This window comes from Sinocyclocheilus anshuiensis, unplaced genomic scaffold, assembly GCF_001515605.1.
Source record: "Sinocyclocheilus anshuiensis isolate Anshui unplaced genomic scaffold, SAMN03320099.WGS_v1.1 scaffold821, whole genome shotgun sequence".
Taxonomy (NCBI): Eukaryota; Metazoa; Chordata; class Actinopteri; order Cypriniformes; family Cyprinidae; genus Sinocyclocheilus; species Sinocyclocheilus anshuiensis.
Window position 1 is genome coordinate 522,796 of NW_015558606.1, and position 15,222 is coordinate 538,017.

General features: G+C 36.5%; 1 protein-coding gene across 1 annotated transcript in view; it reads left to right on the forward strand.

Moving 5' to 3' along the window:
* LOC107680219 (serine/threonine-protein phosphatase 2A regulatory subunit B'' subunit alpha-like) overlaps positions 1–15,222 on the forward strand; it is a 96,169-nt gene that overhangs the window by 9,846 nt on the left and 71,101 nt on the right. Inside the window, exon 2 of the mRNA XM_016476016.1 lies at positions 9,939–10,005. The gene's annotated coding sequence lies outside the window, so the exon portion shown is untranslated. The remainder of the gene's footprint in view (positions 1–9,938; positions 10,006–15,222) is intronic.

Here is a 15,222-nt window from a genome sequence, read left to right on the forward strand (position 1 = left end):
AAAAAAAAAATCCTCTCACAAGAGTCACCTAAGAGAGGGATTAATTTTCAAAAAATGAAATTCAGGCCCTGAATAAATGTCTAAAAATCTTGATTGGATCATCACTATAAATAATTCTACATGATAAAAAGAAGGCTTTAAAAAGATCGGTATCTGTGATCGGATCGGCAGATACTGCTTTCTGTGATCGGTGATCGGCCTCAAAAATCCTGATCGGAGCACCCCTATAATAGACATATTAAAACACAAAAACTAAATATTAATAAAAACTATAATAGAATCTTAATGATACTAAAATAACACTAGGATAGGGGTGGGTGATATGGCAAAAATATCATATTACAATTTCTTTCAGGAAAAAAACTATTCACGATTTTATGTTGGTTTTACTGCTTTGCAAGTTGTCTGACCAGTACAGTCAAGCTAATTTCCCATTTTAAAAACAAAGCCTTATAATGTAACAAAATCTAAAATAAAAAAGATGACCAAAGTGGGTGAAGATAAAAAGAGAAAAATCTATGTCATTATTTTATCTTTGTTTTTAAAAAATAAGAACAAAGATACACATTATAAATACACATAATATACAAATAAAACAAACAGTGCTTTATTTTACAGGTACAGTAGGTGTATTTAGAAATAGAATTCAAGAACAGAAATTGAATTAACAAATATAAAAATAAAACACTATATACACTTCACCTTATAAATTATACATTGATTTTTATTAAAGCAACTGTATTAAAGTTCTTCAGTCAAGAGCAGAATGAGTTTCTTTCTTCTGTTGAACATAAAAGTTGTTTTGAAGACTGGGTAACCAAACAGTTGCTGGTCCCCAGTGACTTCCACAGTATTTTTTCTTCTTCTATCAATTCAAGTCAATGAGGACCAGCAAATGTTTGGTTACTCTCATTTTTCAAAATATTTTTTTCTGTGTTCAGCACAAGAAAGAAATTAATACATGTTTGGGACAACATGAGAGTGAGTAAATAATGACAGAATTGACTTTTCTGGGTGAACTATCCCTTTAATGACAAGCGGCAGCTCTTAACTGTTTACTTTCACTTTAGACATAACCAGCTGTGTTTATTTGTAAACCTTGTGTATTTTTGACAGTATTAGTGCTATCAGACGTGAAAGATAACTTAGTCCAGTAATCAGGCACTTTTTGACAGGCTTTTTAGTGTGCACACGCTCAGAAAAAGTGTATGTCAGAACAGCACGCAAATTAAATGTTTAACCGGCAAGGCTTTAAAGCACATGCAAATAATGCACTTCTGTGACTGCGAATAAGTGCAGTGTCCCGTGAGTGTAACTCTACCGCTGAGTTAACTTTTGATGGGAATATATGTCACGTTGTTTTATTGAGATGGAGGCACCAGAACTGCAACTGATAAAATGTGTGCTGTAGCACGATACTAAATGATTTCTTCAAAAGCAGATCGTGGAGACATTTTAATTGTCCACAATCAAAAATCATGATGTCGCACACCCCTACACTATGGGGGTTTGTTTGCTGCTTCTGCAGAGTATGACCTTTTTTATCATCTCATTGGCCACAATATACATTAGAATCATGCTTGGACTGGAAGGAAACAATACCTGGTAGGATTCCTAAATCATTTTGTTTTATCTGTCCATCACAATACAGCCTCATTGGTTTGCCTGGAAAGCATTGAAGACATGTGAAAGTGTTGTTGTTTAGAGCCTTCCAGCAGCTGTGGAAAGGACAGGGATCGTAACAGTTGCCCCTCCTCATCATGTTAATGGGGAAAGTGCTCTCCATGTATTCGTTTGCTCTTTCTTCACCCTAATGGCTCCGCCGCTCTGTGGGGTGAAATAGAAATCATAAATCAGATCTGTCCCTAGGGGAAAGTGAGAGGACGGAAAACAAGCATAAAAACTTTCATCACGTTCCATAAATGCAGGTCATGGCGGCTGCTGATGTTGTTTATGAACGCTGCCTCCCTCAGACACTGATGGGCCTGATACCGGGATGGCTTTTAAGTCAGTTGTGGTTTATTGATTGTTGGATAAGAGTGGATGTTAGCTCTCAGACTGAGGCTGTGCTGAGGTGGTCCGTGGGCGTCGAGATGGAGCTCAGGGTGGCTGTTATTTGTTCTGCCTTGCAGGCTGGTACGCACAATTCCAGTGCATGTACAATCAGTAATGACACCCCTGTGTACCATAGGAGAGCCACACAGAAAGACGGGGGGAAATGAGGAAAATAATAAGTGTTTGTAGCCTAGCTCTGACATTCCAGTTCTCAGAAGCTGTGATGTAATGGAAAAGTAATAATCAGTTGAAACATTGCAAATGTCATTGCTGTTGGAATTTTAAATGCTAATTTGGCTGCTCGATTTTTTTTTCTATATTTGTGTATTTTGCTTATTTAGATTTAAATTTAGGATGAAAAACGTTATGCTCAAGGCCTTGTAGCTACTTTTTCAGACAAATATCTAGCTTTAATGGAAGATAAGTTTACATTTTGCCCAAAACAGCTATTTCTAAAATCGGGGATCAGCTCTAGCCTACCCAGATAGACTTGTGCCGGTATTCGGTAATGTGATATATCACGGTAATGAATATGAACAATATTGTTATCGTGGGCACTTCTAAATACCATGAATAATTATATATTACAAATTATTCCGAATTTTGAATGCATTTTAAGAATACTTTTCCCATCAACTGGTCAAAATGCACAACACCGCTGTATGCTGCGTGAAAGACGCGTGCGCTCTCTGATGTAAACAAGCGTGGACGAGAAGCACATGGCGGAACATGTGAGAGACGCTCTGGATGAAAGCGCACTTTCACTCTCTGACAGCAGATGGTGCTAAACTGCAGAAATAATAAGATAACACCGTATACCGTGATAAAAGCATTAGCAATTAATTGCAGCATGAAAATTTGATACCGGCATATCCCTATACACAGAGGAATGCTGATGCGTTTTTCCGTGAAAGTCTATTCTTGATGCTTGGGAGAATTTTTTTTTTAATGTTTAAGTAAAAAAGACTGACAATAATACTAATAAAATTGTGCAATACTACTACTAATAATATAAAACACTCTAAGTTCTGACGGGCTGCTTGGCTTATGAATATTAATCGTGTTGTCTGTGTTCACTCAAACTGATTTACTGCTATCAAAAGGTGGACAGTGACAGGTGAGTGCTAGCGAATGAGATTGCAGCTTGCGCATTAGTTCCGCCCACTACTGAAGAAGCCATCTATTTTTCTAGAAAAGGCTAAAATAATGAATAATTCTAAGCAAACTCCATAATTTTGACAGAATACAACATGAAAAAACATTATTTGCATGTAGTGCATAAATTCTACATGGTATGTTGTTTTGCATATTTTTGTATTTTGTTTATTTAGATGCATGATATGATTTTAAATATAGGATGAAAGACTTTATGCGGAAAGCCACTTTTTCAGATGAATGTCTAGCTTTATATGGAAGAGAAGTTCACATTTTTGCTCAAAATAGCTATTTATTAAAGTCATAGGGGATCAGCTATACCCAGAGGACTGCTGTTGAATGCTGATGCATTTCCTGTGAAAGTCAATGCTGTGTTTTCTTGAAATATAAATGCGAAATACAGCCTCATTACTGTAAGACTGGTGGGCAGAAAGCTGACGTTTGTTTGTCTGCAGGCAATAAACTTTGAGCTCAGGCTTATTTTTTGGAAAGATCTTAATGATTGTTCATTGGAAAACGCCCTGATTGTGGGTGGGGTCGCGAGTAAGGAAAACACTGTAACGTAGTGAAGGTTGCAACATGTCGACATGACTGTAATATCAATGCTATGCTGCTAATGAGGGGAAAGTACAAATGCTAAACAAGCCTGATTTCATATATGAGGCTATGTTTATGATACCTTATGCCTTGTGCTGTCAAAGCCTATATGGATTTTGTGCAAATGACTATGTTGATTATTTAAAAGACCTTGGGGCTACATGTGGCCAAACCTGATTAGTATTTAGCTACTTGTGTTCTTATTTTCACCCTATTTATTCTGGTGCATTGCTAAAACAGAATAACACACTTCCTTCAGGCTGCGTTTAAGTAGTTTCCATGGCTACAAACGCTCTTGCAGCTGGAAGGGCAAAATGAGCAGAGAGCATGGATGTTAATGTACTCCCAAACACCCCTCCTTCACTCTTTCTCCGCTCTTTCCCAAAAGGTTTTGTTTTGGCACTGTAGGGAGGGATTTTTGGGAGGTTTATGCTGCATTTAAGAGTAGAGGAAGTTTGATTGCACAGATGTTGCACCCCAGCACAGGTGTGGCCTAACTGGAGCACGCTGGAGGAGCTGAATTGAAGAGATGAATAGATAGAAACACCTCTATGGGCATAGGGAGCGATTGAGAGCCAGGTAGAGATGTTGGTTACTGAGAAGATCTAAGATGGGAGACTCCCAGGTGAAGCTTTGGTCGGAAAGCCTTTGGTAAATACATCAAGAACCTGTCAGGTTCATTTGACAAGGCAAGGTATGTATGTACTCCACTTTTCATCTTACACCAAAGAATTGTCATGAAACTACAGAGACGTTCTTTTGGCTGCAGTTAATAAAAAACACTTGAGGATGAGATTTGGATGTGAGGAGAGAAGAACAAAGTAACAATGGAGAGCCTGAATTTACTGTGGTTTGAAATGTGAAGCTTTAATAAGTAAAAATATAAAGAAAAGCTTTACATGTGTAAGACTGACTCATGTATCCTTTTAGTAGACAGTAGACATTTTAAAATGAAAGTTTTGTCGTAATTTACCTTTATATTTTTCTAAGCACATTATTTCTTATGTAAGATGCAAAAGGAGATATTTTAATCTATATTGTTCAAAGTATCTCTGAGCTCTGAATTTCTGCTGTTTTCCATACAATGAGGGCCTTGTGTGACCACCAGGGATCCCACTAAAATAGAAAACCTGAAGAAAAAAATTATTTTTTACATTGTTAAATTTTTAAAGATTGTATTTTTCTTTAGGCTTGGAAAGGACTTAGAAAAGAGTATAATCGTATAAAGTCATGTAAATGTTTGTAAACTAATTGTACCATTTTGTATAATTTTAAATATGTTTATTCAAAAGTTTGGTGCCTCACATCAAAACAAAACAAAACAAAACAAAACAAACAAAACAAAACAAAACAAAACTGAATTCACAATTGAAATCAGCCCAGGCCAGCAGTCTCTCTAAAATGAAAAATCATTATCTAGTAATCACAAATGACTGGGAAGGTCATGGAAAAATTATTGAAACAACATTGATATTCACTGGTAAAAAAAAAAGGGAACCTTTGGCCATACGCAATCTCCAAAAAGGACAAATTTGCAATATAAAAATAGTCCATGACTCATTCTGTCTTGTGTCTGATGCTGCAATACCTAATGGGTTTATTTCACTTCAGACATATAAATATGCAGAGTTTGATATGGAATCACACCCAGTCTTTAAACTGAACGATACAGTCAGTCTTCTTGTGGTTCCTCCCTGGGTGGGTCACTAATGGCTGTAAATTGTAATTGTTTTGTAACCACATTTTCAGGACGTTAAAGGAGCTTTCCTGTAAGAGCTTGTGATGAAGGGTGTAAAAGGGATTGGGCCTCATGATTGAGCTTTTGCTCATTATTGAACATGGCAGTTGATTGAGTCTCAAACTGTTAAGATGACCTGTTTGTGAGACAAGCTTGTCATGAAAAAAAATCTGCATTTGCTTTTCTCTTTTGTTTTGACAAGTTTTTTGCTAGTGTTATTGCTAGCTATTATATCACATGTATCTACCAAACTAGGTCCTATCACACAGAGTTTAAAATGGGAAAGGGTTATATTTGCATATTTACCTTGAGGTCAGGTCAACACTGAGCTCATCTGAAGGTTTCCAAAAATACAGACCTGAAATAGGCCCATCCTCTCTGATGTTACAAGTTCAGTAGCTGCTCAGATTGTTTAACAGAACCATTGATCAAACATTCATATGAATCTTATGAAAACTGTCAAGATGTCTGGGTTATAGTTCACCCACAAATAAAATAAATTATATTTTGTTTAAAGAAGATTAAGCCTATTTTCAGAAGTTAAAAATAGACCGTACACTGAAAAAAATGGGTCTCATTTTCACTCAGGAACTGTCACTGTTAGTAAATTTCACAATTACAAAGAAACAAGAAGTAACAAATTGAATTAAACATGGAATTCTGAAGTACAAAGACTGAAATAGTATTTTCTTGTAAAACATACTCTAATAACCTTTCAATAAACAGTTTACTTCGAAACATTTTTTTACTGTGTAGTGTTGACATTTCATGACATTTTAGCACATATTGTGTAACATGAAATGTGAAATAAACCTAAAATTCATCATAATTCATCATAATTTAATTTATTTTATTATACATATAATATTTATACATATATTTACTCAGATTTAAATAAAAAATTTGTTATAGTTTTTATCCCCCCGACATATTACATTAATGAGAATTTGTGGTGAAACGTGTTGTCATGAACTTAATGCCACAATGCAAAAATATCTTAATTTAGTTGATTTAATTTTGCTAAAAGTGTGGGGATAGATGTCTGGTCTGGTCAGTCTGTTAACAGAGATAACAAACCAAAGGGCTAAACGGCAAGAAAAATAATCCTTTGAACTTCTGGGATTTATGCCACTGACAAGAAAAAATATATCATGGGTTTGCACCTACAAAATAATGTTTTTTTTTCCTCTTTGTGGCACTGAGTCAGGGGACGACCTGTGGTCTTTGTGGTTGTTGCATTCGTATGTGCATTGTTACCTACTCACACTGAAACATACTAAGTTTGGGAATTTAGTATATGCAAACAGCTAAATATATCAATGTGGCATAGGCAAGCTTATATGTCACTCTCTAGAGTTCTAGGCATGGAGTTTTTCCAAACACCATTGATTAATTCTTTTTAGGCTATTTTTATAAACACATCCACCCAGTCTGGGTGCGCAGAAAGAATGAATCAGCAATTGTGATTTCATTGACGTGTGTCTTGATGTGATGAATCATTTTGTGAAGTGATTTATCCTTCAATGCTACAGTGAGTGAAGCTCTGTAATGACGGAAACGGTCATGGCAGAACCGCATTTGAACTATTGCAACATTGCTCAGTATTTGTGACTCCTTGGCTGATAGCATCTGAAATTGCTTTTTAATTACATGCCCGTTCGAAGTCCCGTTATTTGCTGAGTAAGAAAGGCTGGTGAATTGAAAGATCAGATTCAAAGGGAACGCTAACACAGGAATGGGTCTAAACCATTTTTCCGTCATGTTAGAAAGTTTTTGGTTTAAAGTAGGCCACTAGTCCAGTGAGTACATTGTAAACTGTTTCCAGTGATTCACTTAATGCAATAGAGTGGTTAGTGCACTGCTGTTTCATGGTGTCATGTAACACTGCATTGTGGGTTGAATTTGTCATTTTCAAGGGAAAAGCATTCTTCTTACAGTCTTAAGTGTACCATTTGATTAGTCGTCTAAAAAGGAGCAGATATTTTTGCTATGATATTGTATGATATTGATGCTTTTTCATGGAAAAACATTATTAAACTCCCAGTTACTATTTCTGTTTGTAATAAATTTAGAGAAATGCATTTCTATATAGTACATCAAGCTTATATGTCACCATATACAGGTGCATCTCAATAAATTAGAATGTCGTGGAAAAGTTCATTTATTTCAGTAATTCAACTCAAATTGTAAATTTAATAAACCGGTGTCACCTAACTGTATGAAGAGTAAAATCTCCCGATGGGGACGTTAAAATCTCCCTTGGTACGAAACAATTACATTTCCATTGCCTGTGGAAATGTAATAAGGTGGAACATTTTTGACTTTTAATCTGTAAGGCCCTCTCAGACATTTGCAAAGTTACAGTTAAAGCTTCACCTATTATGTGCTTACTTGGTCTTCTCCCTCCTTCTTTGCAGGACTATAAAGACATTATTCATCCTTTGTTGATGCTGGCAAGGAAAGTTATTATGAACAAATGGGTTGAATATGGCCATCCCTTATATAGGGAATGGCTATCTATGATAAAGGACCTTATATTCTTATAAAAACTCAGATTCTATCTTATGGGTAAACTCATGTCATTTAACAGAATGTGGGAAGAACCATTGAAATCTTTGGGGGTTAGTGAAGATCCCAGTATGCACACATAATATGAAAATTCTAATATAAATTAATATACCCCTATTTATTTATTTTTTTGGCGATATAAATATGTTGATGTATATTGGACATGTTTTTCTTTTTCTCTTTTTGACTTCCTCCATAATGTGTTATGATTAGAGGTGCGCCGATATGATATTCAGTATTGGTATCACTCTGATACTGGCATTTTCTGCCGGATCGGGGAATCAGTCAGACGAGACCGATCCAAATCCGATATTGTCAGTATACTATTCTGTGTTTATTAAGGCCTACGAAAAGAACACACTTTATAAAGCACCCTAAAGTTTTCGTGCACTATATTCCAAGTGGTCTGAAGCCGTTCTGTAGTATAATGTGAGGTACAGATGAATATTTAAATCAAGTTCGCGTAAACTCTTCTCTCCGCTGTGGCTGTCTGTCATCCTCCATATAGCATTCAAACTGCGTATCGCGTTCGGTTACGACAGTCAAGACGATGAACCTCTCTCCAAGATGATTCAATGTTCCTATTATTATACTTCATCTGTAGATAAAGATCAAAGATTTTGCATAAAAGGACTTTATCTTACTGGAGTTTAGTGCTGTTTCTAAAGCATGTTATTTTCTACCGGGTGTCTGTTAGATCACAACACTGGAGTAGAGAGCACGATGAATTGTTCTTCACGCGCACAGTAACTGAAATTTAAAATGGATAAAAGAAGAAACTAGTGCTGGGCGGTATGACCAAAAATGTATGAAGAAACTCAATAAACTATAATACACCAATATCAATATCTCTTCCCTTTGTGCTTTGAACTTTTCTATGTGGACCGCTGCACGCTGTAACTCTTGTGTTGTTTCAAGTGCACTGGATGTGCATAAGAGCGTTGTGCCGCTCTGTATTGGAGCCTTTCATATTATAATACTTTTGCGCAATGGAAGATTATTAATAGCCTTTCATGTTCTGTCTTATCTATCATATGTTGCATATATTTATATATAAATATATTTACTTGTTTTTCATGAATGTATTTTACAACAATACAAAGAGCAATGTGTAACATTTTACCAGATTACACCTATTTACTTTTATTTCTTTCCCACTAAATAATGTTTTTTTCACTAAATGTTTAGATTTTATACAATTATTGTGAACTCGTCATTTTTCTAGAGTAACTTTTGCTGCTGAATTATCCACTAACCTAGTTTATAATAGTATTTTTCTAATTTTCTCAGATTATATATTTTTTCAATTGGTAATTTCCTTTATAATGAAGTTGTCTATATTTAGTAGATTGTGTGTAACACACAAAAGAGTGATGATCAGGTCAACACACACTGAGGTATAGAAATTCTACACTGATTTAAAACAAAAACCTCGCTGGTATCGGTATCGTCTGATACTCTGATATTTTGGGTATTGGATCGGAATTGGTTCTGAAAAAATGGTATTGTGCCACCCCTAGTTATGATGGACATTTTGCATGAATTCCCCTCTTCATTTGTAATTGTAATTTTTTTTTTTGCTGTTATTATTATTATTATTATTTTTCTCTATTTTGATTCTGGTCTGTAATATGACTTGAGCTATTCACTGGTTGTTGAATAAAAAAAAAGAAGAAGGAGAAGACAGAGGGGAACTTGGTGCACAGTATGTCTGTTTTTCATTTAAACAAAAAGCCTTTTTTTCTCTTGTAAAAAATGTCAATGTTTGGTTGAATATTAAGGGCACCTGTTGAACTGAATCATTTTTTTGCTCTTTATTCCACAGGTAGGAGTATGAATCTTCTCCGGACTGCGAAAGCTGCGCTGGGCTAGAGCTGGACTCAAATAAACAGGTAATGAATGGAAGGAGCAGGTAGCTAAAACTAAACCCATGTGATTGTTGACAGATGGTGCTTGTTTGTTTTCCTGCCTTGTGTAACTCAGGAGTGTGTGGTACTTCTTCTTCTTCTTCTTTTTATTTTTACTTTGAGTTCTACAAACGTAATGCCTGGAGAAAGTGTATAGCTATTATGTCTGCAGCCCTGAGCCCCAAAGCCACCATACCAACCACCTGTGTGTCTGCTCAGACCAAATAATCATCTGTTTTTTTTTTTTTCTGTTTTCTAAGTTGGTGAGTGTAACATTTCTGACAAGGGGCCTTTTACATGCCATTGAGTAAACTGAAACATGGCAGTAATGACACGGCCTACAGCTCTCACTTCATGAAGTGTCAGATGAAAAAACTCTCCAAAGACGTGGAATCACAGCTGTAACCTGTAAATCAAGGACGTTTTGTAGAATCCTCTGCGTAGTCCACTTCATTGTAGACCATTGCTCAGAAACGCACATGAGTCACACTTATTGCAGCGGTAAAACAACCTCACAATCTGGCCTCAGTCTCATGGGACATTCTTAAGGAGTGAGGTAAGACTGACCCAGGAAACCTCCCAGCATTTTATTCTTTGGATTATTTCTCTTTATGGGAAAATACTGTCACCACTCCCTCTTAGTGTTGTTCCTTTTAAAAGAAAAGAGCCAGAAAAAGCACTGGATCAAATTTAGACGAATGTGTCTGCACACAACCCCTGAACAGATTGATAGATATTAGATATAGATAGAGATAGAGATGAATAGATTATCTATAGATAGAAATAGATATATATATCTGCACAGCATAAATGAGTACACCCCCTCTGAAACTTAACAAATTCAGCAATTACTCTTTGCTTAGAAGACATGTTATGGTTTTTTAGAGATATAATATTCCAGCAAGTCTGCTTGATCAGTTACCAAAGAAGAATGTTAAAATTATTCAAGAAAATACCATTTTCTTATCAAAGTGATAAAATGTTGTGTTGCAAAAATGAGTACACCCTCCTGAAAGTTACTAAATAAAAAAAAATAAAAAAAAATTCTGGTGTAAGGTTAAGGCAAGTATTGATCTTACCTGTTGTATGTTGAACCAAAACTGTTAAAGGTAAGTAATTTCTTGATAATTAAGTGTTATATGGCCCACTGAATCATACTCAGACTTAATGCTGACAACAATGAAACCTCTTGAGAGAGAACTGTCAGGAGATTTATTTCCTAGCATAAAAGAGGACAATGGTACAAGAGGAATACCAAATTATTGTTTTAAGTGTGAAAATATAGCAGAAGTAGCACAAAAATTCAAAAACAATGGACTTGTGAAAAGGCCCCTGAAATAATCAGGTCTTCACTTTAAGCTTTCATTTAGTGATGAGTGAGTTTTTGCTAGAAAAAGAACAAGAGAAATACTGTGAAAGTGTCTCAGAGCCGGCAAAAGCTGTGAAAAGAGTGACACTTTATCTCACAGAGTAAGATGCAGCATGCAGAAGTGACATGCATGGTTGTTTATCCACACCAGAACTACCGACTGTAGCCAAAGCACAATAAACTCATTTAGCTTTTTCCAAGACCCATATTTACAAAATATAGACTTCTGGGAATCCATACCCTGGTCTCATGAGACCAATTCAATCATTTCAGATCTAACAGCATCCAAAACGTTCTGGTGTTGCTAGAGGAGGAGTACAGAGAGAAGTGCCTGGTTCCCACAGTGGCATTCAGTGGTAGTAAAGCATGGATGGAGATACATGTATTATAGTGATGGATAGATTGATTGATTTTGACATGAATAGATACATGGATAGATGTGATGGATAGAGAGATTTTGAGATGGATATAGATGTAGAAAGATAGAGGAATAGACAGACATCTGATGTATAGACAGACTGTTGTCATTTTTTTTTGTAGTGAACAGGAAGGACCTCAGGCTTGCTGACATGTTTGATTATTTATATATTCAAAATGTGTAATTCAAAGTGGAAGTATCTTTCCTCAGTATTTTTGTATGAGTCAGTTGGCATGTGGAAGCTTCATTATGTGGTAAACAAGTATTTATTAAGCAAAGGAAGGAATCCTCTTACTGGCTTTCTTATCTTGCAAAATCAGACAGATTCTGCTTTAACCGATTTATAAATAATTTTTTTAATGATTTATATCACACAAATCTTCTGCTCTTGTCTATGAAAACTTGTTCAAGAAAAAGTAAAAATAAAAATTTGTAAAAATTACAAGAAAAACTTGCGACTGTTTTTCTTGTAATTGTGACCTTTATATCGAACAAAAAATGTTCTGGTTACTACTAACTTAACTCCATTGAAGAAGGCAATCCGCGAGTAGGGTTGGGTATCGTAAGAAATTTTCCGATTCCGGTTCCGGTTTTGCCTAACGATTCCCGGTTTAATTACTATTTTTTCACAATTTTACCTTCATTGCATGTAGTGTTGCTGTAAGGTAGTAAGTAATGTTGAGTAATGCTAGTCCATCAATCACATGTGCTTCAAAGTTTGTTTTTTACACTGTCAACAACATTTTGCTTTTCAAGCAGGAATAAGCTGGTTGGCCAAATAGTCCCTTGAGGGCTAAGACACTTGTTCATTTCCCTAAATTAATGAAATATTAACTGTTATACTTATAACCATGTATGCACACACTCCATAAAGCCCCTATTTTACAAATAATAATGCAGTCAGGTGTGATGCAATGAGTGGTTTCCACATTTTTAAACATTTAAAATGCATGAAAATAAATATTTTCCATTACTTTGTTTATCACTCTTGAATCGTGAATCGAATCGTGAGTTGAGTGAATCGTTACATCCCTAAAGAAAGAAAATTTCTGCATATTTATACTTTAAACATGATGATCCATCAGGACTTAGGTCACGGAGTGTCTCTGATGCCATCTGGTGGGGAAAAATTACATAAAATTGCATTTTATGATTACAGCCACTAGAGGTAAGCCAGAATAAGCGTAATTTTATTTGTGCATTTCTATATTTTGTAAAAAAAAAAAAAAAAAATGAAATTGATACTGAATTTTAATCCAAACACATGCATATTCATACAGTTTCATAAATATGTAATAAATATAAAAGATACATTTAAAAATATAAATATGATATAAACTCATTGGTCTCCACCCCATCACTCAAATTTAACTGTTAAGTCAAAAAATATTTCAAAATGACTGGTCATTTCCCAGCAGACACATCATAAATGCTATAATGTGTTTCAATGGGAGTGTGTGTGTGCCGTGTGTGTTTGTGTGTGTTTGTGTGTGTTTGTGTGTGTTTGTGTGTGTGTGTGTGTGTGTGCCTGTGGGTATGTGAGTTTTTTGTGCATTGGGGACATTCTGCAGTCTCAGCCCTTTGTTTGGGTATGCATCTTTTCTGGATTGTGTCAGATTTTATATAGTAAAAAAAATCAAATAAATAAGAAATGCTGGGTTTTTTTCGGACATTCCATTCATTCCTATGGCCGGGTCAAAATGACCCACGAGGGACACTTTTGATACTTTTTTTATTACACCTTATTTTATTACACACAGAATCCTCGAATCGACTCACATTTTTTTGTGTGTGCTCCATGCTCAAGTGTGACAAAATTAAATAAAAAAAAATCCACAGTTTTTTCATAAATTCCATGCTTTTCCAGTGGCGGTTCAAAATGACCCGCGAGGGACACTTTTGATACTTTTTTTATAGCACCCACTTAAACTGCTCGAATTCACTCGAAAATTTTTTCACGTATTCCCGGTTCAAGTGTGACAAATGTAACAAAGTCTCATACCATAACGATCAACGCTCGATTTCTAAAAAATCTTTAAAAATGAGTTTTGGGTCAAAATGACCCGAGGGACAGATGAGGGTTAAAGAGGCAGGGCTGCATTTCTGTTATTTGGTTTGTGACATCCTTTACGGGAAAAGCCGGCGCAAGGCTGCTCACAGCGCTTGGTCACGTGTCGCACCAGAACCTTTTTCGGAACCGAAACGTATAAATTGCTCACGGTTCCAGTTCTTTAAAAAAAAAACGGAACCGGTTCTCGGTTCCCAACCCTATTTGCGAGTGAAGCAGGACGAGACTCATGCTCTTGCAGTGAGAGCAGTCTGTCTCAGTGAGCACAGCCTCAACATGGGTCTTCTGCTGTGGCTCTTCTACGGCGAGTAAGTAGGCATCGTCTTCTTTTCTATTTTCAGAGTCCAGCGAGGAGATGCTCTTCAAACTGAAGGAGAAAATTCTGACAAAATGGCATTTAGAGCTGACTTATATAGGCAGTCGGCTCCGCCCATTTTGGCAGGCTGAATTGCCATTTGTTCATGCAGCTTCATGAACATGAGAAAAGCAGGCTTCAGCATTCAGAGTAAACAGGAGTTTCCCCGTAAGCGTTATACGTAACGGGAGAGACCATTTCGAAAGGGAACTTTATTTTTTGTTTTAAATTTTATCCCACAATTATGAACTTCATTATGCACTTATACTGCACTTATACTGTCTTTTTACATGTTGCATCGTGCCACGTAAACATAAAAACATGTCTGGAGAAATGACAAACAACAAGCGCTACTCTACACTGGTCAAAACTCGCGTTTGAATCGTCAGTGGCAAATCCTTTAAATATGAAAACTTACTTACAGTCTGTGAGTCAGAACAGCCAGCATTGTAGTCTATCTGAATATTTGGGTTGAACTGTTCTGGAACAGTGTTGTAAATACAACTTAACCACTGATTTCATAGTCGTGTCCTCTTTTGGAAGGCCAAATAAAGTAGTTTCGCTTTCACAACGAAACACAGCGTCACACACGGCGGGCTTGAGTGAGTGGCGGCCGGCGGGCCTGAGAACGGCACGGCCGGCGGGCTTGCGGCAACCACATGTGACGACCCCGGGCTGGACTCCGCTTCATCCACAGTGAAAGCTGATCCAGCGATCACCGTGGGAAGTAGATGTATTTCCTCAGCGACCAGCACGGATCAGCTCTAGGCATGACGAAGCGGATATTGTCCTCTTTTGGAAGGCCAAACAAAGTAGTTTCGCTTTCACAACGAAACACACAGCGCCTTCACGACATGGCGGCAGCAACAATACTACAGCGAGAATAAAAGTTACGCCTTCTTTCTTTGCGTGAACATTTGGGCGGCGTTATGCAAATCTTCCCACATCGTGACGTAGGTATGTGGGGGCGTGTTAGAACGAGCCGTTTTAGG